Source organism: Odontesthes bonariensis, chromosome 7 (assembly GCF_027942865.1).
Source record: "Odontesthes bonariensis isolate fOdoBon6 chromosome 7, fOdoBon6.hap1, whole genome shotgun sequence".
Lineage (NCBI taxonomy): Eukaryota > Metazoa > Chordata > Actinopteri > Atheriniformes > Atherinopsidae > Odontesthes > Odontesthes bonariensis.
In genome coordinates this window covers 23926277-23948888 of record NC_134512.1, presented here as the reverse complement: position 1 = coordinate 23948888, position 22612 = coordinate 23926277, and the positions used below count along the sequence as shown (strand labels likewise).

Genomic DNA, 22612 nt, shown 5'->3' with positions numbered 1-22612 from the left:
GAGCTTGTAGTCAGCTTTTGTTTTATTACGTTCCTGTGTTTGACAGGGAGGCTTCTACTAATCGCCAGTTTTCAATATTTAAATATTCAATATCTGTATTTCTCAGTTAATTTACATGCAAATTTGAACTCTCATTTAAAGTGTATGGGGTCATATCAGCATCTCTACGTGGCCAATTCATCACATATTAAGGCTGTCAGTTCCGGCCATCAGATATGGCTCGCATCTGTCATTCCAAATAATAACGCTGGAAGATCTCAGAGCAAGGATGCTTCTCATCAAAATATGGATAAATACAATATTAAAACAACAAACATGGATTTATTTCAAATACAAGACTGTTTGATGTAAAGGTCTGAGGTAAATACAGACTCAAACCAATTTTTTTATTGGCAGTAACACTGTAAATAACTCCCGCCCTCCAGGCCTTTTCTTATACATGTTTGCATCTGCTTGTTTTTTTTAACTGGCTCAGAGGAGAAAGACCACACAGTCTTCCATCTCTCTCTGGACTGCTCTAACCCACCCTCCTTCTTTCTCCTTCATCCACCTTTCTCTTCCACCCTCCTCTCTCCCCTCCCAGAGTCCATGCTCTCTGGTGCAGGTGACAGCACAGGGACAATGGGATGATATCATTGGTCGACTCCTAGCAGCTTGTCTGCGTGCTGTACAATAACAGGCTGCTGCAGCTTGAGTGTTGCACATTGTAAAGTTCGCGAGACAAAGAGAGAAGAAAAAAGTGTAAGGAGCAAGAAAAACAGGTTGAGAGAGAGAGAGAGAGAAAGGCTGAGGAAAAGAAAAAACGACAAGCTGTACCGCTCAACGGAGCAAGAAGAAGGGAGGGGAAATTAGCAGGAGAAAAATTCAGCCTTCACACTAAATGGTCATCATGTGTATGCAAGGTATACACTCAGCCTATAGGCTGTGGTCCTCTACTGTAGCTGTGTGTGGGCAGGACTGCAGACTGCACTTTAATTACAGCACTGCTCTCTTGTCCTCCTCTCTGGGAGTCAGACACATAAGAACACGCACACACACCACAAACAGCACACGCCACACCTGTCATGAGGCAGATTGGATTTACACCGCATCAATAATTCACCCTCACATATACCCCTAAAAAAAAAAAACACACACACAGAATACAGTTTGCTTTTATAACATTTAGAGGAGGTAGTGGTCAAACCACACAGAACCCAACAGTGATGCTAAGAGAAGCAGTAAAATGTTTGGGGTTAAAGGTATGTACAACTGAGTCATCCCGCACCTACAGCTCAAACTACCTAACTTATAAAGCCAAGTGTAAGCTCTGTAAACACAAACAATGAGGAGACTTTTGGCAGTGAAGCGGCCCTATTTTTAGAAACACCCTGCTAAAAACGTTTCTCAGCCTCTGATGCCCAAGAAATCTGAAGCAGGTTGAGTTCTGGACACACTGATGGGAGAGAGGCTTTCATCCCCGGCACTGCGTTATATACAAGCCAGAATTTCAGCCGCCCTTGATGTAGCAGCTGAGTACAAGATGCAAATGTGCTGCTGGTATTGTTGTCTCAGGCTGTTGTTATCCAGTCAGCTACTGCTTATTCCTTAGCTGTGTGATTAGATGTGGCTTGGTGTTATTACTGAAGAATCCCCCCCAACAATTAGATCAATTTTTGATCTGTTCCCTTCATTTAAGGGATCAAAACAACTATTTCATCATTTAATCTGTCAGTTTTAAGGTCAATGAGAACACATTCTTTGCATTTTACAGATAAATACAAAACAAAACAAAAAAATGGTGATTTACTTTGTGTGACATGGTTATCGCTCAATACATAGTGTGTAATAGAGGCGTTGTGAGGTTGGCTGCTGGAGACAACTCTACATTTAACATAGAGTTACGTAACTGAATAACAAAATAAATTAAACTCACAGTTATTGAAAAAAAACATGTGATCTAATAAAAGCTGGTATGAACATGTCAGTGATAACAAATGTTGGTCACTTTCAAATATGTTCTTTTCAGTAAAAAGCTTATATGTAGAATATTTTGCTGTGCAGTGAAGCATACTTTTGGCAAATTTCTGGACAAAACAGGTCAGCTGTTGGGACAAATGTGGTGCCAACATGCCAGGGGCAGCACTAAAGGGTGTAAATGCATTCTTTTTAAAAGGTGAACATCCCATTCATGGATGCCGTTTGGCTGTTTGCCTTGGTAACATGTAAACACATTATGATGAACATGTCATATGATGTCACCTCCTGGTTGGGTTTGGGTAAAGACATCACATGGTTGGGGTTAGAAATTAAAACTGCTTGGTTAAGGTTAGAAAACGACCGTGGCTGAGGATAAAATACATCATTTTTGCAAAGTGGCTTCAACCTTCAATGGGCACCATTGTTATGATTCACATGTAGTTGCTCTCATGACAACTAAAGGTTAAATATACTTTGAAAAATAAGTATATGTTGCCGTCGTTTGAATGAGCATACGACCCTTTCAAATAATCAAATTAACCCAGCAGAACCACATGGAACCAGTCAGTGAATTGGGCAGAACTTTTTTTAAATTGTCATTACACCTAAAAACAAGCCTTCAGCTTCCACCATAGGATGGTGATTGGTCTGAACCTCTGTTCATATATGTAGGTGCCTGGCAAGATGGATTCTCTTATGTTCACGACCTCTTGATGTTTGATAAACAGCAATGACTTATAAAACAGTGTCAGACTGACAAACTAAAAAGTATCACACACAAAGGAAACTCACGATAGTACTACGAGGACTTGTTTTGAATGAATGACAATCTTAATGGGGAGAATAAATCTAAGCCACAAGTTCTGGATGTAACACACATAAACACCCTACTGAAACTCATATGGCCCATGGATTGAAGTGAAAACTTAATGGGACTCAAATGCCCTCATATGTTGTGTGTTTAGCCACCCTTGGTATATAAAGTGGAAGAGCTCATATATTGATCAAATAACTCCATTAGTATTCAAGACTAAGTCCTTATTGGAAACGCTTAAAGAGGACTGTTTTAAAATGTTTTGAGAAAATGGATCCCTTGCACTACCAGCATGGGATAATGCACTCACAGTGGATACAAGCTTCCATTAGGTGCAAATATGCAAGCGTAAACAGAAATGATTAACCTTCGAAGGTACGGTCTAGAAATCTGGCTACACATTATGTTCTGCATCATGTTTTTCCTTGTGAGTTCTTGAGATGGGAGTTTGAATGTTCCTTCTTGGTTCAAGTAATTCATTCACTTGGATGTTAAGCACAGAAGGGGGCAGGGATTTTAAAGAGTGAGTAACAATTGGGCTTTTCTTTGCACAGAACTGCATAATTATTGAGGTTAATTTAACTCGGAGCTTGAGTGCTATTGTCTTTGAATATAGCTGCCACTGCTTAAATGAATAAATTAGTAACAAAACGAAAAGACAACAGACAAGATCTGCCTGAATGCACAATATTAGAGGCACTGGCTCAGCGGATAAGAAGAAGCTGGGAGGAAAGAGCCTTCACTTGATTTGCTGGAGACAACAGCTTTGTCATTTACAGGAATTTGGGCCTGAATTATCTCAGTGATGTGATTTCTCTGATATCCTTGCTACATGCTCACTTATTCCCAAGGAATGGAGGGATTTCACACAGCTTCCACAGCTTGTGTGTTTGTCTCTGTTGTCTGTGCTCGTTTTGGCTCTCGATAAGCAAAAACCAACATTTTCTGCAGTTGTAACAGGGTGACTCTTACTCTTCTGGGAAACAGTGGAACAACATGGAACTACATAGGCTAAAATCCCTTAGACAGCAGCTTAGTCTGTAATGCGATAAGAAAGAAATGGACTGTTTCTAGGGTGAATAGATCAAAAGTTGGGGATTTGCTGTAGGCTGGGAGTGTTGACAGCTTGTGTTTTTTCTCTTACTTATACACACCACATTGTTTAATGAGAGACTGGATATATAAATAGCAACAGCTTTTTTGCTTTAAGAATTGAATTGGACTTTGTTTTCCCCGTCTTTCTTGACAAGTCAAACCTCAGTTACACAGAAAAGTTACATCATTTCCTTGTTCTAAAGTCCACAGAAAATTTAAGTACATGACAGGATTGAAAGCTCTTTGCGCTAAAAAAGATAAATAAAACTCTGAATCACCCTACAGGCTTCTTGTTCTACATAGATGAGATGGAGGAACTAGCACCAACCAATACTGACAACTCGCAGGATGGGTCTGTACAGCTAACTTACATGTAACGGAACAGATTAAAGCTGCAGTCTGCAACTCTTTTTCAAGCATAATGCCAGGAACTGTCCGGGGATTCTGAAAGTAGTACATTAAATACCCCAATACAAAAAAAAAAGAGTTCTCTAGGTCCCCTATATGTCCCGCTAGGTCCCTCCAAAGCCAGCAGGTTTGTTTACAAAATTGCAGACCGGACCGGTAAAAGGTAACCAATCAGGTTTACGAGCTGGGCTCTGCTGCCTGTCAATCACCGATTGTGCACGCGCGATACAAGGTAGGCTCGTCCCCACGCTTATTTATCTAGACTATTGAACTTCATTACGGGCTAGTCTACTTACTGTGTCTTCCATGATCGCAAATGACAGGTGAGTTGATGAATGAGGAGTCGTGTAGGCGCATCTGGCGTGCACGTCTACGTGCACGAGTTCTCATGTGTTTTGAAGGGGCGGGACAGGAAGTTGAATAACTTTTTATTTTTCGGTTAAAAAATAAGCATTTCTTGCATTTTGCGACTACGGAGGTCACCGTTTTCAACTTCAAGAGTTCTGATAGATCATGTAAACTCTTAAAATGCCAAAAAGTAGGACTTTACGTATGACAACAACAAATCTTGCAGACTGCAGCTTTAAATGAGAAGCCAGGAAGATGAGGAGAACTTAGCACAGGAAAGCTGAAGAACACAGCAGAAGCAAAGCAAAACAGGGATCCATAACACTGAGCCACATCAGATGCTGAGAAGCTTGCTTATTTGCTTCTGGTCGAACGGGAGCTAAACACGAGAGCCACTTGCACCAAGAGTTCTGGGCTAGAACTGGGCGAGCTTCTAGATACTTTGCTCTGCTTGCTCCCAGGCTAGCTCAACACTCGAAGTCTAGGAGCTTGCGGTTTCAGCAGTGAGCGAGATTCCAGTCAGCTCGCATGGCTCACAGAGTGCAACAGCTTTTCAATTGGCCTTACAATGTGTGTGCCGCTAATCGCAGGAACTCTACTTTCCTCTGGGAGTGCCGGGCGGGCTTGCAGCTCTGAGCTAGCACGGCTCCAGAAGCTAGTGGCACCTGGAATGTTGAATACATAGAAAGTAAATATATTGCCACATGTGCACAGGGCGTTGAATAATTCTTTTGGGTTTCTTAAATCTCTCTTGATAAAAAAATGTACACCTGATTTTTTTTTTTCTAACATTTTATTTTATTTTCCCCTCGGACTGGCAGTTTTAGCCAAACTTAACACGAGTCGTTGCAGTTTCTGTCATGTGGTACTCCAGCATGGGCCTCGCTACCAGTGTTGTGGAACCGGGGTAACGTTGCAAGTCCTTTTCCTCCTCTGAAGTAAGCTGGGGGGTTTTTCAAAGCTGCAAACATTCATAATAAATTGTGATAGAATTGGAGGAGGTGGAGAAAAAAATGGCAGGCAAAGACAAAGACTGAGAGGGAGAATTAAATTGAGGCAGAGAACCAAACCATAAGGAACTGCAGGAGGTCTATATAAAAAAAGAAAATAAGCAGATGAGAGGAAGGGGAGAGAAAAGAAGCAAAGAGAGAAGAGAATCTTGGAGCTAATTGCACATGAAGTGCAACAGCAACAGAAGAGAAGAGGAGGCTCCTGTTCAGCAAAAAACTGAACAACAGTAGCTGACATCATCTTTCTCTTTCTCTTTTTTCCCATCTCCTTCTTAACCTATCCTCACCCCCTGCCCTCGTCCTGCGTCACCCCAGCACTCCTCTCCAATACCTCTCTAAAATAAATACATCTTCCCCATCTTCCCCATCTTGTCCATCCCTTCTACTTTCTCTCCATCACCCTTTTCTTCACACCAATTCGTTTCAGGGCAGCATGTTTTCTCGGTGAATATCACTGCAACCTCACAAAAACACCTTCCATCTGTTGTTTTTGAGTAGGGCGGTGCGTTCTATGACTGGAGACTCTCAAAGCTCAAAAGAAATTTCATACATTCAGTCATAACTCTGCATGAGTCTACTCCTCCGTATGAACACAATGAAATGCATCAGCACACTCCACTGCGTTTGTTTGTTGTTGCTGCATAAACACTAGTTGTTAAGACTAAAAAAAAAAAAGGGCTGAAGCTTACATTTAATCATTATCATTACCAGCAGAACACACATCGCAGAACAAATTGAATGATTGAGATGTTACAGTTTGAGCTAAAGTGGAGCACGGGCAGACTGATAAGCTCATCTCTGCATCCATGTGCTTAGAAATGAACAAGATATGTTGCATTTACCCAAAAAGAGCAGCACTAAGTGAGTGGGTTCGGTTTCACATATTTACCAAAAAACAACCACTGCTGAAATCAAATTGGTTGAGTCAACTGGTTTCTACTTCACACAAACGTCTTTGTTTCCTTCGGTGACTTTGAAGTACTGTACTGGGTTCCTGTGTGTGCCGTTCCTGTTTTTTGTTTTTTTTTGTCCAGGCTCTTGACATGAATGACGTGTGTCCTTGACATGACTGATGACCAGTCGGAGGCCTCGGAGAGCTCTTGTCAGGGCGGATAATCCCTGAATGGTCTGAGACGCCAAAGAGACTGTAGGTTCAGTAGTAGGTCTGAGTGCTCTCCTTCTCCAGCATGCCTTATATTATCGTCTGAGGGGGTGAGAGTGAGACTTAGAACGTCGACTGAACAACCATCTTGTCTGGTTGGATACATCTGGCCCTTCGAGGTCCCTCTCTGCTTGAGTGCTTAGTTAGTGCATTCCTAACAGGCTACCAGTAAATCCGACCACAGGGTTGGTTTAACACTGTTATAGTTGTTCATAAGAGCTGAAGAGGCAAGAGTGCATCACACAGCAATCCACGGAGGCAGACAACTGTGAACAAGGGGAGCCTCTTTAACTTACAGCCAACAAACAGTAACTTAAGTGAAGATAGGTGGCAGTCACACAGAGAAAGCTAATCATTTTACTGCAGAGCTTTCCTTTTCCACCAGATAAGCCTCTGGAGTCGAGCTCTTTTCAGTTCACTTCTTGGTTCTTGATTTTTGACTGTCAGAGAAAGAGATTTAAACTATCAGTGTTCTCATCAAAGCCAGAGCTTTATATTTCAGGGATTGTTGGAGCCAGGAATAAAATATTACTTTTATAACAAATAGGTCGGGGGTTTTTTTGTAGGTGAACAAGAATTTAAACTGCGAGTCTTCTCCCTGTTGATCTGCTATGGGTCCAACTGCTGCTGACAAGCTCATTTGGTGTCACAGTAATCACTGCATTCAGGAAGTATAAAAAGCCCCAGCCTTGGAAGAATAGCCTGGATCTGCACTTTATTCTGCATTTCCTCTCTCCATGCAGCGATCACAATGCCAGCGAAAGCCGTCCGCTCCTTTCCCTTCCAGTGTATATTCATTATAGAGTGGCAAGTCAAAAAGCCCCACACAGAGGCAAGCATCCTGATCCCGGTGAGCCTTTCACATGGTAAACAGTTTCAGATGGGCCCAGCATTGTGCTGCTATAATACAGCATCTGCTTTATGGCATGGAAAAAATGCATTGTCACTAAGTGGCATTGAATGAGCCACCGAGGGACAGCCAGGGCCTCACCGAATCGCAGAGGCTTTGACAGGGACACGGGCGGGTGGGTGGCGGTCAGGCGGCCTGCATACTCGCTGGACTCTGAGGTCGGGAAGCAGAAAGCCAGGCCAGAAAGTGAAATATAGGTGCACACAACTCAAGAGACAAAGAATCGTTGTAGTCTGGCCGAGTCTGAGAGGACTCTACTGTACAAACTAGTCAATGCACAACGTAACTTCAGTGGAGCTAAGAAGTTTCCAATGAATGTGTCCATTCTCAGTGCTGCAGCTTAGTGGGTCAGAATGCTGCAGTGAGCACTGGAGCTTGGCCAGGCTGGAATGAGACACTATGCAGACAGAGACAGAAGATGCTCCTTATCCCTTAACTCTCCATTAAACATTTACAGCAGCACTCTTGCACTCTGCACAGCTGAGAGCTGCTACTGTTTGATATGTGGGAAAACTTCTCAGGATCACAGATGTGTTCGTTTGTGCCGCATCTATCGACACCGTTATAAATCATCCAGCACAATGCACCTTTCTGTTGAATGTTACCATGCATTTTTCATTTTCTCAGGAAAGCCTGAGAAAGTCCAGAGTAGGAGAGGAAAAGATGGAAGGAGAGAGAGAGAAAACAGGGTGATACCGTCACAGATGCTATTTAAATGAGCCCTTTGGGATTAATAACATGCTATTTTATGTTCTGTTTAATCCACACACTGCTATGGGCATCACAACAGCCTGTGACTAAAGCTGAGCAAATGAGTCCCCAAGATCATGAGAGCCAAGACATAGCCCTGCACCTAGACGAGAACAGTGTCGACTCAATACCTTCTACCGGGGTCTTAGCAGATGATTTTCATCTTTTTCTGTTAATATTTTTTGCATTCAGACTTCCAGAAACTTGCCTAAATGTATCTCACCGTTTCCCAGATGTGAGGCTGACGTGCTAAAATATCCAGATAAGCACTTTACTCCGACATAAATGGAGAAATCCTCGTGTTTTATGAGTTAGAAGCAGTCAGCATTTTGATTAGACGGTGACTTTATTTAAAAAAACGGTTTTCATTCTTATTTCTGGATGACTAAAAAGATCATTCTGAATTCAAGTGCCCAACCGTCTACTGCCAGCTTTTGAATACGGTTTAAACGGTAGTAATAAGCTCATTTTAAGTGCCAAGTGAGCCAACTTCATTTAACAAAGCCAATTAGATGTCGCTGAAAGCGCTGGTGAATAAACAAGCATAGCTGGTAATAAGCAATGGCATACGGCCATTTTTAAGGGTGAAAATTAAACTTTTACCTACCGGCAGAGAGAAATTAATATATAAGAACATATTTACACTTTCAGTTTGAAATTAATACATATATACACATATATATCCGTGTCTGCCAACTGAAATTTCTCATATAACCACTTATTTCGTTTAAAAATGGAAGAACAGCAACGAACGCTCATACACAACCTTTCTGCCCTATTACCATATCAAACACATGCCTCAGATTCAGCTAATTTTAGCATCACAAAACAGTGATATGTTGAGGTTGCTGCAGTTTGAATCAATAGAGGCCCAGTGGTGAATGAAGGAGGTTAACCATGCAGTTGTCCAATGTTATGTAAAAGAGCCGCTCTTATACCGTTTCACCATGTCTGATGTGAAAAAAGATGAGGTATGTCAATCAAACTGAAGTGCTATGACGAGCTGTCCTGGCTGGAATCTCCATGGCCACCTACTCCATTATGCTTCAGCTTCACACAATATGAGTCACCAAAAGACATTACGGTAAAAAAAAAAAAAAAAAAGCTTGGTCAAACGGGTGATTTAGTTCAGTGGTGGGTTTTATTCAAGACTCTTCTTTTCATTCTTTAAACACGCCTTTTAGGAGGACTTAGTCTGACGGGGCTGTCAAGATCGTGGCCCAGACACCATCGCCAGACCTCTGCCTCCGCTCCAAGTTCATATCCAAGTTTTTCTGGATCACAGCCTTGATGAGCAGGCCAAGCTTCACAAATTCAGAGGCTTTTGTTTCGAGGCCAAATGAGAATTTACAGCTCTCACTCGGTCTTTTTTAGCCTGTTTAAAAAAAAAATTTAAAAAACAGCTCGCAGAGAAAGCAAGCAGAAATGAGAAGCTCTTTCAACAAAAAAAGAAAAGAGAAGGCTCACGTAATGATAGTGAAATACCATAAGTCTTATAAACAGAGGCACAGTAATACCTTGGAGATGGGAAAGGACGCATGTGGAGAGGACATATCCTCAGGCCTCCAGCAGGTGCATTGTCTCCGAGATCAAAAGAAGACAGCTATATTTCAGCTGTATCCTGGTGAAATGGAGGGCAAGTCCAGGTCACTTAATCTCCTTCCTCCTGTCTCGCTCCATCCTGACTCCCACCCTCCTCACCTCCTCCACCATCCATCCCTTCTTCCTTTAAACAAACACCTGATCAATAGTGGTCTCCTGTTGTGCGTGCTTCAGGGACAGTTAAGAGACAATGACCACAGTAAACGTGTACTTTCACTCAACGGTAACAAAAGAGTGAGTGAAAAGCAAACCCTAAAATTTAAAGGGCACCCAACTCACATCCTGAGGTGGGACAAAAGAGGGGATATTTTTCTAGGTCTTAGTTTCTGTCAAAAGGCAGATTTGAGTAGTAGGAGGAAGGGGGTTATAAGTGCTTTCAAAGCATGTTTTCAGTTCTCTAATCTGTCTCTGTTTCCACCCATACAGACACACTTCTAATTTGTCTTCAAAGCTTGGGGGATTGTGAATGATACGGATGAAACTCTGCATGAAATCAGTTTTTCTATCATTATCTTGCAAAAACACACCGCAGCTATATGCACTTCTTTCTGCTGTGGCGTCGGCAACACCGACTCCACTTCAGTAAATCTCAAACTGTGATGCTCGACTCCAACTTCATTTACCTGATATGTTTGACTGCTTCTGGGGAGACGTGGCTGACACACTGAGCCAGCGGTGTCAGCCGTCCCCCTGCAGTTGGGTGGGTAGTTTCGGTTTGAGTGGATTTCATCACAGACTCAACGCCCCCTCTAGTCTTCCCCAGCTTCGGATTATGGGAGTTTGGTTATCACTCTCTCCCAGGGTTGGGTTTTGGATGCAGAGCCGGGGTAATCCCGGGGAGTCTGACTTGAGATGCCCAAGGCTTAATTAGGCTTCTTTTTTCTTTTTTTTGTCCAACATCACATGACTATGAAGTATCCAATCAATCTGACCTCCATGTAGTTGTACCTTTCTGGGCTGATTAGGCTCTTATATTCTATAGATTCACATATGATGCAAGAACACAATGACAGCTACGAATTTGTCTTCGGCTTAACCACATCGCAAACATGTATCCTCCTAAATATATTTAACAACTTAACCTTGGCCCAGTTTTCTAGGATAGCCACAAGGGAAATCAGTGCGACAATGCAGGTGGTCAACAAGAATTAATGTTAGCAAATGTAGATATGAGAAATACTCAAAATGATATGGAAACAAGAGAGTCAAACAGAAAATGAAACAACCAGAGGAACAGAAAGAAGGCTAAGACAGAAAGACAGACAGCATTAGAGATCAGGGTATAATCTGCTCTCAGGGCAACGGCTGCTCCTTTTTTGAAATCACGTAGGTTTAAATAATTCCTTAAGTTCTGTGCATATCATGATCTCAAAGACCAGCTTTGAAAATGGAACTACCGATATAATCATTATCCTTCAATTGGGGGAAATTGAGATTTTTTACTCAGAGAGCGATTTTTACAATTATGTAAAAAGCTTGAGACGTGTATATATATATATATATCTTGGCTAGCTGGTAAATGCAACACAAAACCCGCAACTGAGGACTTTTACAACTGAATCCATTTTTCCAAACCAAAGACATTTCACGGAAGCGGTGGCGAACATCTAAGGAATGACTTTTGCCTTCTGCATACCACGAAAATGTCATCTACAATTGAGATACTGTCATCAAAACCAGGAGCTACATGAATTCCACCTCAGTGACACATTACAAATGAGCAATAGTAAAAAGTGTCCTATTTTCCTCCCACAGGGTCTGTGGAGGCGTGTGCCCTGTCACGCAGTAAGCCCTTTGAGTAACACGTCCACCATGGCTCCACTCATGGAGAGATGCGGTCATTGTGCCTTGAGCCCTGAGAGGCCCAAAACCAGCCAACCTTGAAGACCCGAGCATTAGGTCCGCTCCAGACCCGTCTTTTCAACTTCCGCCAGCACAATACCACCTAAATCCAACTGGAGGCAAAGCCTTTCATTGCAACGGTCTAAATATACAACGGTGTGACAGTGTCAAAATGTAAAGAAAATGGTAAACAAAGATTATTAGTGACGTTATTTTTTTCTTTGAGAGACTTTGCATTAGCCTCTTAACACCACAGGCCCCTTGGCTGTCACCAGTGCCACACTGACAAAGACTCGTTGATATTTCCACATAGAGACAAACATAGTGGTGAAATAAGGCCAGTGCTGGCCCAGAAAGCTCTCAGCCACTCTGGACATTTGATTGGGTTATCAGGCCGGCCAGCCCCAGTAGAGATCCCAATGAATGAAGTTGCCATTTGTCTGCTCTCTCTTCATCAAAGGACACACAGCTAGCCCCCAGCATGGAATTATCTTAGTGACAATTACACTCTTACAGTCTCTAAGGATGCCCAGTGCTGAGAATCCACCAAAGGACTGATCACAAGGAGATTACACTGATTGCTTTTGCATTGCTGCATTGCTTGATCCTAAATAGCTTGTGGTGCCAAAGCCTTTGCAGACAGGCTTCTTGAGGTTTTTGTACAGGACGTTTTCTTCACATTATGGTGGGCAAATAAAGCCCCTTGATTTAGAGGGGATTTTAAAACATTTTTGCGATCTGTATGGACGTGGTTACAGGTGAAATCCTAGTTCAAAGTTTTTTCTTCTCTTCTCATTTGTTCTTTCTCTTCTCCAAGATGACCTGAAACACTGCAAATACCTTTCATTATGCCTTGTCGTTAATTGGGTCCTTCGATCAGCTTTTGACTTTATTAGAGTGAAATAAGAAAACAAATATTGAGATTTTAAGTTGACAGTGACTGAACAAAAGCTGGACACGTATTTTCAGTGTTGAAATCAACTAATGTTTGACATTTTTATTACCCTGTCATTATGGTGTCTAAGTGAACCATGCAGTTTATACATATTTTGAACCTAAAGTTTCAATATACTAGAGCAGACGAGCCCACGTTGAGGGAAAAATAGTGGTGGTCTTATATGGATCTTGACAGTTAACTGCACATTAGAGCAGCAGCATCATTGAAGTAGAGAAGAAGAATTGGATGCAGTTGCCTGGCAGAGTGACTCACTCTGGTAAACATCATTGTTTGACTTGAACATTAACTATTGGTTCATCTGAACCTCTGTAAACATGTGGTCTCTGAATGGCTCAGCCTAATGGTTTATCGAAAGAAAAGGGGATTTGCTGCGACTGCTGCACTAAATTTTATGATTCTAATGGTTTGCTGACCTCAATCTTCCCTAATCATTCGGAAGCCTGGACAAAGATTATGCGGGTATGAATTATGTTTTCAACACAACATGTGGCACCGCGACACAAAAAATATGAATAAATAAGGAAAAAAAAAAAAAGAGCAGCGTGTGTAGCTTCTCCTTTGATATCTAAAAGGATGTGCACATCTATCTTCTGCTGAATGGAGGAATCTCAGATCCACTCTTAGATTTGTTTACCGTCCCTTTTCTTTGTCTCCCTCGGGACAGTTTTTTTTTATTTCCCATGATTCCCGTGGTTGTGTTTGGGGGGTTTAAGGGATGAAAAAGAGGGAATGAAAAGCCCATTGGTCTCAGCGCCGCAGAAACAGCATCGAGAGCCAAGCTGTCATCCCACTTGGATTAAGGACCCTTCAGTGGTGGCTGCTGAGCTGCTAACATGGTATCTTAACCGGGGCTGGGCTGTGGGAGGGGGTAGAGGGTGGAGCAGAGGGTAAGGGTATTAGAGGGCCTGGCCTAAATAAGACCTCGAGGTCAGCGAGAGTGACGTGAACCATAGCAAATTTGTGTTTCCAAGTCAACTTTATTCATGAGCTGACAGCTAAGTGTTCCCCTCTTTCCTGTTGATTCACTGTTGCATCATGTGCAGGGGCAATACACATAATCTACGCCTTTGCCCAGCTTATCTCTGCAGACTCTTTTTCTACAAATTTTACAGGATGGAACATTCAACAACGCGGATGATTGTGGTGAAACAGAACAAGAGCTTTGGGGATGTATTTGCTGAGCTATTAAACAACACAAGTGGGCTGAATCGATGTGCCAGCAGAGAGTGGGATGGATGTGGCACAGTTTTTCTTAAGCCCAATGCAAAAAGGGGGAAGATCCAGGCTTGAGAACGGACCATTGAAGTGCACACTCTTCCTGAATTCCCTGTAATTTTGGCGAGGTACACCCTGCCGGTGGAGCAATGCCCACCTCCTCTTGTTCTGAGGGCAGGAAAAGGAAGCCCTGAGCGCTGTTATGTGCTGCCACTGGGCCACCAACAACCTCTCCAACATCTGCTGCCCATCCAAAGTTGGCCAGCGCCTCAACAAGCCCGAGGCTGTCGGGAGCAAAAGACTGCCTCGCCATCCCGGTCCAGCAGCAACAACTGTGTGTTCAAAGGAGGCACCGACACCCGAGTTTCTGTTGTGGATCTCCTCCAGTATAACCCCTGCATCTCCCCTCCCACACACACACGAACGCTCACACACAGACACGCACACATTGTAAGGAAGAGGCGAGAAAAGCCGCCCCGCCAGTACAGACGGAGAAAACAGACCCCCTTTGTTCCACCTGCTCCTTCTCAGCATTGGTGGTGGTACATGATCCACCCCTCCTCCCCGGAACCCCGAAAGCTTCAAAACACCCACAGTTTACTCCTTCTCCCTCCACTTCTTCAAGTAACCGGCAACAGCAGCATTAAAAAAAAGAAAATCCAAAGAACATAGCTTGAGCACCATTTAAGGACCTGTCTCCATTTGCTCATATCCTATCTCTACACTTAAGGTTGGTTGAGTCAGAATTAGCCGTAAACGCAGCCAATTATCCAGGAGCTCTATTATGTCCAGAGAGGAAACATAAAACCCCCCAACTTTACATTCCATTATTACAACGTCCTGCATTCAAAAGAAAACTCAATTGCTGCGGCCTCCTGGCAGTTGGTCAGGACAAAAAGGAACATCTCTATATGTTTTGTTCTCACTAAAGGGTATAATAACCTGACATGGGTGATAATAGCGTTCCCTTGGCAACTTGAGTGATTGGCATTGATGACCGTCGTGCTGTAAAGCGCTGCCGTAATGATTTGGTCACAGTGGGCCGTTCTGGGATGTCGGCACTGACCTCTACTCAGGCTCCATCTGTCCAACCACCTTCAACCCAAAAATAAAACAGCAGAATCACTATAAAACGAATGAAGAAAGAATCCGCGATTAGCAAAGCTGCTAAGATTTTCCTTATTGATTAACTCTTTAGTGTATTCTTGAATAAGGGACAAACTAACGACTAAGCACGAAGTCAGATATTTTCCACTGACTGCTAACTGACAAACTAACAAATTGTTCAGCTCTATAAACAAAGCATCTCAAAAAAGAATCTTTAAAAAGGTGGCATCTTCGAAAGGGTTGTTTTTTTCCCAACCAGTAGTCCGAAAGCCAAAGATGATTAATTCACAGTGTTGTTAAACAACTAAAAGAATTGGGAAAAAAAAAAAATCACATGTAAGAAGCTGAAAACAAAGGTTGTTTGGCGTTGTTTTTCTTCAGTAAACGAAGCAGATGGGAATAAAAATGACAATTAATAGATTAGATAACTTCTAACTGCTTTTTATTAGAGATGCCAGTGATGAAGGAGAAAAACAGGCGCATCCAAGTGTGCTGAGGGACACATATATCATCTCATTTATCTATTTTTCTGAGTCATGGATCAACATGTCTTCCTGACAGGTTTAGGATTTCAACATCAACAGTTGCAGCTGTGTGTTCTGTATCCAAAAGAACATGCCAGTCCCTGTTAGAGCTGCTGCCTAACTGGCTGCGAATCTCTAATTGCACCCACCATCCTACCCGATGATAGAATAGCACAGAAAGTGAGATGTGTGTTTACGTAATGAACACATATGTACTGTATGCCCGTCTTTAGATGTACACATCAACCCCTGCATGCATTTGTCCAATTTACAACCAAAGAAAGCATTCAACCAGCCGTGAAGCGGGGCGGTGGTAGGGGAAAGGGTCGATCCCTGTGCGGTTCTCTAATGAGGCACTCATCAGTCCCAATGTGAGACGACCATGCTCGTGTCAAGGAGTTCCGGGGGATGTCAGCAGGCTGTGCTGCTGTACGTGACTGGTCCTCTGGGACGAAAACACCCAGGCTGCAGAGACACTAATGGACAGACAGGGCCTCCATCAGTCCCTGGAGATTTGGCTTCATCACAGCTGAGCAGCACGTCTCGTCTTTTTACGGCGGCTGCTGGATCGCGTCCGTGTCCCCGGAGCGCAATCAATCATTCAGTCAATCAGCAAGAGTCACATATGATGTTGAATTATTGAATTGTGTCTGTGCAATTTTTCATGACAAAGAAAAAAGCCCAGCCCTTCGGCGAGGAGTGGTTGTGGTTTTCATCCACGGGCTGTAAGGAAAAAGACGGACATCGCTGCCAAGATGTGACCCACTGGTGCGTGACGTACTGTTTTGAAGCCGTGAAGCGGTCAGTTGGCTGCTGCCAACGTCGGGTTTGGGGAGCCTGAAGTGATGCACAAGAGCTGGATCTGACTGAGAAGCTGAGGACACTGGAGCATTGGGTAGATCCCAATGTACTCAACTGTCACTCAAACTATCCAAATTATGCATAGCTTTAAGTCTTCATGCAATTTAGACTGTCGGTGCATGCATAAATCAAACTCGATACAGAAAAACAAAAAGAAACACATCTTTTCCAAGGCTTTATACCTGTGCATTTCTGCTGTAAAATTGGACATTTTAGGAAATCCACAAATATTTCTTGACTTTTGGAATAATCCTCAAGTGGCCTCCTGTTTTAGCCGTGGAGATGACGGCTGGCTTCCTTCAGCTTGGACTTAAGTTTTGCAGTTATGGTCAGAATTTCGACGAGGAATGAAAATGTCAGATTTTTCATTAGCCGACCAATTTATCTGTTGATTGTTTTCTCAATAGATCCATCATCTATTTTGTCAGAGATTGCTAAACACTTGTTGGGAGAAAAAAAAAGTAACTGCTTATTCTTCTTCTTCTTAGATATCTTATATTTGACGAATAATGGCATCAAATTTCACATTTGGGATAGAGACAGTAAAAAACTGCACAAAAATACTTTATTACAATAGTTACGAATTACATTTCTGTCAATCAACTAACTGATGGTCACCCAAATGACGTCAACTCAAATTATCTCTGATTTCTCAATCTGCAAACAATCCTGAGTCATGAAGACAGCGGTCATGATGTCAAAGCTAAACTGAAGCAACCTTCAAAATGTGTCTCTTGGTGCCATTCAACAGTGAATACCCCAGTATGTGCTTCCTCTTTTGTTTCCCACTCTGACTTCAGCTGCGGTCGTTTCAGTATTTCCATCTCTGAATAGCCAACAAATTTCAGCTACGTAAATGAGTGTCCTCGGTGAGATAATCACAGAGTGAAAGGCACCCAAGCCGAGTCTAGTCCCTCAAAGAGATGATGTCATCGTCGCCATCACAAGTGACACAGAACAAGTCTCTCTATCTGTGAGGCACTTTGTTCCTTCCCGCGGTTGGCGGCATCCACCAGGACACAGACGGCTGCTCACAGAAGGAGCGCTGATCACTTCTCAGAACATAGTCTGCGTGTTTCCTCGGCCCCCAGATTGGAATTGGTGGCATTTTCCCTCCAACACCCAAGCTTTTCCCACAGCCCCCGGAGCAGAGCTGCACAGCCGTCATTGGTTTCAGGTCAGCAGTCTGACTTAGACTGGTGCTCTCTCAATAACTCTCCGGCCAACGTGTGTCGCGATAATCCCTTAGTTATGCAAATCTCCCCGCCTAGTGTCATCTGTGCTGATGGTGAAAGTAAGGACAGCGGTGCAATGTAGGTCACTATCTTGTCCTGGTTTCCCCCAAATTTGTCAAATGAGTGTCAACCTGAAATGCCCAGTTCGCATGTCTCCAGGAGCTGCCGAGCGATGCCTCTCTGAGCTCAAGCTTCTTCCTGGTCAAGAGACGATCAGTGACCCCATAATCAGAAGCATCACACATTTTACCGCCCATTTCGGCCTTAATGCAAACAAGACATAACGCGGGGATAGTGGGATATTGTTATCTTCTTAACCAGATTAACTGTAGTCTGCTGGAGTGAATAAACATTACTAGAAAGTGTGTCAGCCGTTTCAGAGCACAGTGGAGCTACAGACAATGAAGGAGAGGTCATTAGCATTGTATTAATTTGGCCAAGTGAGCAGGGAGCGCAAGTATGCACTCAAGGCATTTGTGTTTGGCTGTGTGTATATGAGTGAGAGTGTCTGGGGATGAGCAGAGGGGGCGGTGGGGTGTTTGGGGGTGTGTTGTTGCCGGATGGCGAGTTCCCCCTCTGAAGCTTTGATTGAGGGGCAGACAGAGGGAGAGGGGGAGGAGAAATAGAGGGGAGAAAGCAGAGGATTGGGTGATAATGAGTGTGTGTGTTGTTGTTGTTTTTTGTGCATTTTTTTCAGTAATTGTTTGACAAGTGAAATAAATGGCGTGGAATGTAATTTGTGAAATCTCAGGAGGGACTGTCATTACCAGATTGAGTCTGATGATGGGAAATTAGACTAAACAAACTGACCTGGACAGATGAAACAAGTCCCGAGTTGCGATATGAACATGGCAGGAATTAAACATGTAGAGAGCAAATCAGCTTAGGACATGAGGGATTTTATGAGTTAAGACAGCAATTTCATCAAAACAAGACCATTAAAAAAAAAAAAAAACAACAACAATAACTGTCAACTGCAGTAGATCTACCAATCTTACAATACCTACCTACTGTACAATAGTCCAGCATGTGATCATTAAAGTAAGGAAAGATAACACCCAAGGGTAAGACTGAACGTGGCACCTTTGAAGCCGCACACTGCTACAACCCTCGGTTTGACAGGCTTCAGTATACACCTGCTCTGGAGCTCGCTCTGCTGACCCCAGGTTACACGCCTCACTAAAGCGTAAATGTGCGGCGTTTTCCTAAAGCTTTCAGACGACCCCTGTGAAATTGCAGTCCAGAAAAAGAGCTGAAAAGAGCCCTGTTGGTACTCTTCTGGTAGCCATACAGCATCAAACTCAATGAGGTTGGGCTGCTTCTCTGTCCACAAACTCCTGACAGTGTACTACTGTAAGCTACACCGCACGTGCCTTTCCTGAGTGGTATCATTTAACACATCTTACCTGTTTTCTCGGCGATGCGACACACGAAGCACGTTACGTCTGGTCAGCCTACCGCGACAGAGCGACACTGTGCGCTGTTTATTTACGTGGAGTCCCGCTCAGCGACGAACCTCTTGCATTTGCCTCCTCTGCCTCTGTCACTGGTCCTCTCCTCTCCCACCCGCTTCACAGACTCATACATACACGCGCTCGCTCAGGCGGGGGCGCGCAGCGGTTCTCTTCCGAGCCGTGCGCGAGCCCGCTGCGCGCACTGCAGCGCCGCTGCTGTTGAGTGGTGGCCTCGAGGCACTGAACCGTTCCAGCAAAATGTTACACAAATAGACACGCCATTAGTACTTCAGCCTCCTACGAGGCTGTAGATCACAGATGGACAGCAGCTGGAGGAGTTTTTAGCACAAAACAAGCCAAAAGTTGTCCTTTAAAATTCCAAGCAATATTTAACAGCAGGGTGCTGCTTTTTATTGTAGCTACTCTATTGTTATTGCTCGGTTTAAGCACAGTGACAAAGCCACAAGTGAAGGTAATGGTCAAAATGAAAAATTGTGAGCCTTAAATACCGAGAAATCATGGACATTAACATAAATGGAGCTGCAGAATGAATCCGAATAAACAAAGCAAAGCAAAAGTTAAATCAAATATCAAATCCACATTTTTGTCTTGTGTAAGCCTTTTGACCTATTGGACTCGTTTTCCACTTAGTTCAGTCCTTTTCAGTGCCATGCCCTCTTCTCCAACTGCATGTGACACACTTTCATGCCTTATCTCAATGGTAGCCATTTGCAGCCACAGAACCGAACATCGAGAGCAAGTGACGCAATTATTAGAGGGATAAGCCGGGTTTGGCAAAGAGAGAAGGTTTGGTGGTTTGAGAGGCCATCCAGAGGCTGGTTTGCTGAGATAAGCTAGAATTAGCAGAGATATGAAGCAAGATGAGAATGGGTTCATATAGAATGGGGGAGGCAAAATTGAGACTGCAGGATGAATAAAGAGCTATGAATTGCATTTCTAAAAGGATAAGTTCCAACGTGAATTATTTTTCATTGAAAGCGTTGAGAAGTGACAATTGAGGGAAACAGAAGTAAACATGAAGACAAAGCCCTTCCGCCTAAGCCATCATCTTGAAGGGACCACAGATTCTCAGCCACACGTTCCTTCCCACTGCCACACACGGGGATGTTGTAATTGTCCTTGCCTCTCATTTCAGATTGCCTCCGGATACATGTGCATATGTCTCGAATCTCATTAGAATATCCTCAGAATTTCCCCCCAGGGCATTATCTTTTAAATACTCTGAGGGATTTTCTTAAGTTCAAGGATATAGCACCAAGGAGACGACGTATGGTCTTTTACAAGTTGCAAAATTAATGTCGTTGGGGCTCTGTGATGAAATGCAGAAAAACATAAGAGAGGACATTATCTCTACCTCATTGGTTCCCCCAGTAATGGAGCTTATTACTGCAGCAGATCTTCAAAGGCATCTGCTCACTGAGATGCAAAATTCCATACATGGCTTCTGTGCAGAAGAGACAAAAGTCATCTCTTGGCTGGTGATGAGGTGATGAGTAGCACCCGCAGATTCAACACAGGTCAGGAGGGGACAAAAAAACGTAACTGTATTCCATAGGCTACAAATACATTTACGGTGGAGTTCAGGATTAACAGAGACAGAGAACAACATCACACATTGGCAATTCAATCGACATGTGAATGCTTTTAACTTGAATTATGTTAAAATACTTTTCTGGAATTAGCTCCATATATTATCTTAACATCACTGGTGCCTTTCCGAAACTAATTAAGTGCTAATGAGTTGGGTTTGTGTGATGCAGCCAAATATGAGCTGTAATTGAGGAGCAGCCACCCCGAGGATAAGGAGCTGCAGCACAAAAACAAAGGTGAGAGAACACAGTGTGTGCCAAAACCTTCCTGACGTGCGATTCCAGGCTGAACTGAAGAGACATGTTTATGTTTGCAGGTTGGAGGTTTTGCCAAAGGTGCAAAAAGAAAATCAAATTACCGATGTGATTACTGCCGGGGGACAAGTTCATGAGTCAGATCAGTTTACATCAAAGGCGGACGCATTTCCTCTCTCAGCGTGTAATTATATTACGTGTGCTCTATATTCATTGGGGACAGCCTTTACAGGTCGCATAAGCATGTTAACTCAAAGGGGGCACAAATCTGACAAGAATTTCCCCAATACAGTTCAGCGACAACTGGTGGATCACCTGTGTCTCAGTCAGCGGTGGAGGACATATTCATATCCTTTTTTAATGTACAAGTATGAATATCATAGTGTAGTTACTGACTGTTGTAAAGCTCTTACTGTTATATATCAGTTTAGTTACCATTAGGATATATTTACTCAAGCTTTTTTTTTCTTTTTCTGATTTTGCTGTTTTAATTGTTGAGGAGGAGCTCATTGTGCAGTAATTTGTATCCAATTGCATTTAATGAACATTTTCATCATGGACCCACCCACTGATTGTTTTTCTCCATTAATTGATTGAATGTTTGGGATTTTAAACATTTGAAGCATTTGATTAATGACAAAACATAATTTTTAGTTTTTTTTTTCTCCCCATGTTTTGAGCCTAAAAACATTGTAAGTAGATGCATGTGTAAAAACAGGCCATAAATTCAATAGTTTTAGTTATGTAGGGAAAGCATTTTGTACAGTAGGAGAGTAAATGTACTTATGTATACTGCAAAATGTACTGTAATTATACTATTGAATGAAGTGACTTGTGTGTATTTCAGATTTTTCTGTTCATTTCACATTTCCCACTGTGGTTATCAGCTCACAGACAGGTTGGGTTATTTATTAAGTACTTTTTAAATTCTAATGAACATAATGCGTAAAAAAAAATTACGATCTTTTGTGCCCCTCTGCACATTGATTGTCACTAAACACTAAAACATATTGTTAGAAAGGTAGGAATAAATACTGTCTCTCCTCTATTGACAAGTGGCAGCTGCAATTCTCTTGCTCAAGGACATTTTTTCATTCACGTGTTTGTGAGAACCAGATGTTAGAGTTTAATCATTTCCCACTGCTGAGAAAAAAAAAAAAAAAAAAACATCGATTGACCCTGAATTAAGAGTGCGAGTGCGTGTGCATGGTTATTTGTCTCTGTGTGGCCCTGTCACTAGCAACCTGTCCAGTGTGTGTACTCCACCTCTCGGCCAATAGCAGCTGGGATGGGCTCCAGCGAATCTGAATTGGATTAAGCAGGTGTGTGTGTTTATAACTGGGAGTGTTGTCCCTCTCTTGATATTTCATAGAATGAAATATCTACCTGTTGACCTTGGCTCGTCTGAGATGAGCTCAGGGAAGCACACAGTCCCGTTGAAGCTTTTGAAATTGTCATTTTCTTTCTTTTTCCAACTGAGGTTTGAACAAATT

At 42.8% G+C, this 22612-nt stretch overlaps 1 protein-coding gene across 1 annotated transcript in view; it reads right to left on the bottom strand.

Moving 5' to 3' along the window:
* Nucleotides 1-19371, bottom strand: part of LOC142384193 (neuronal cell adhesion molecule-like) — a 72847-nt gene extending 53476 nt beyond the window's left edge. Inside the window, exon 1 of the mRNA XM_075470233.1 lies at nt 19207-19371. The gene's annotated coding sequence lies outside the window, so the exon portion shown is untranslated. The remainder of the gene's footprint in view (nt 1-19206) is intronic.
* Between the last annotated feature and the right edge of the window lie 3241 nt (nt 19372-22612).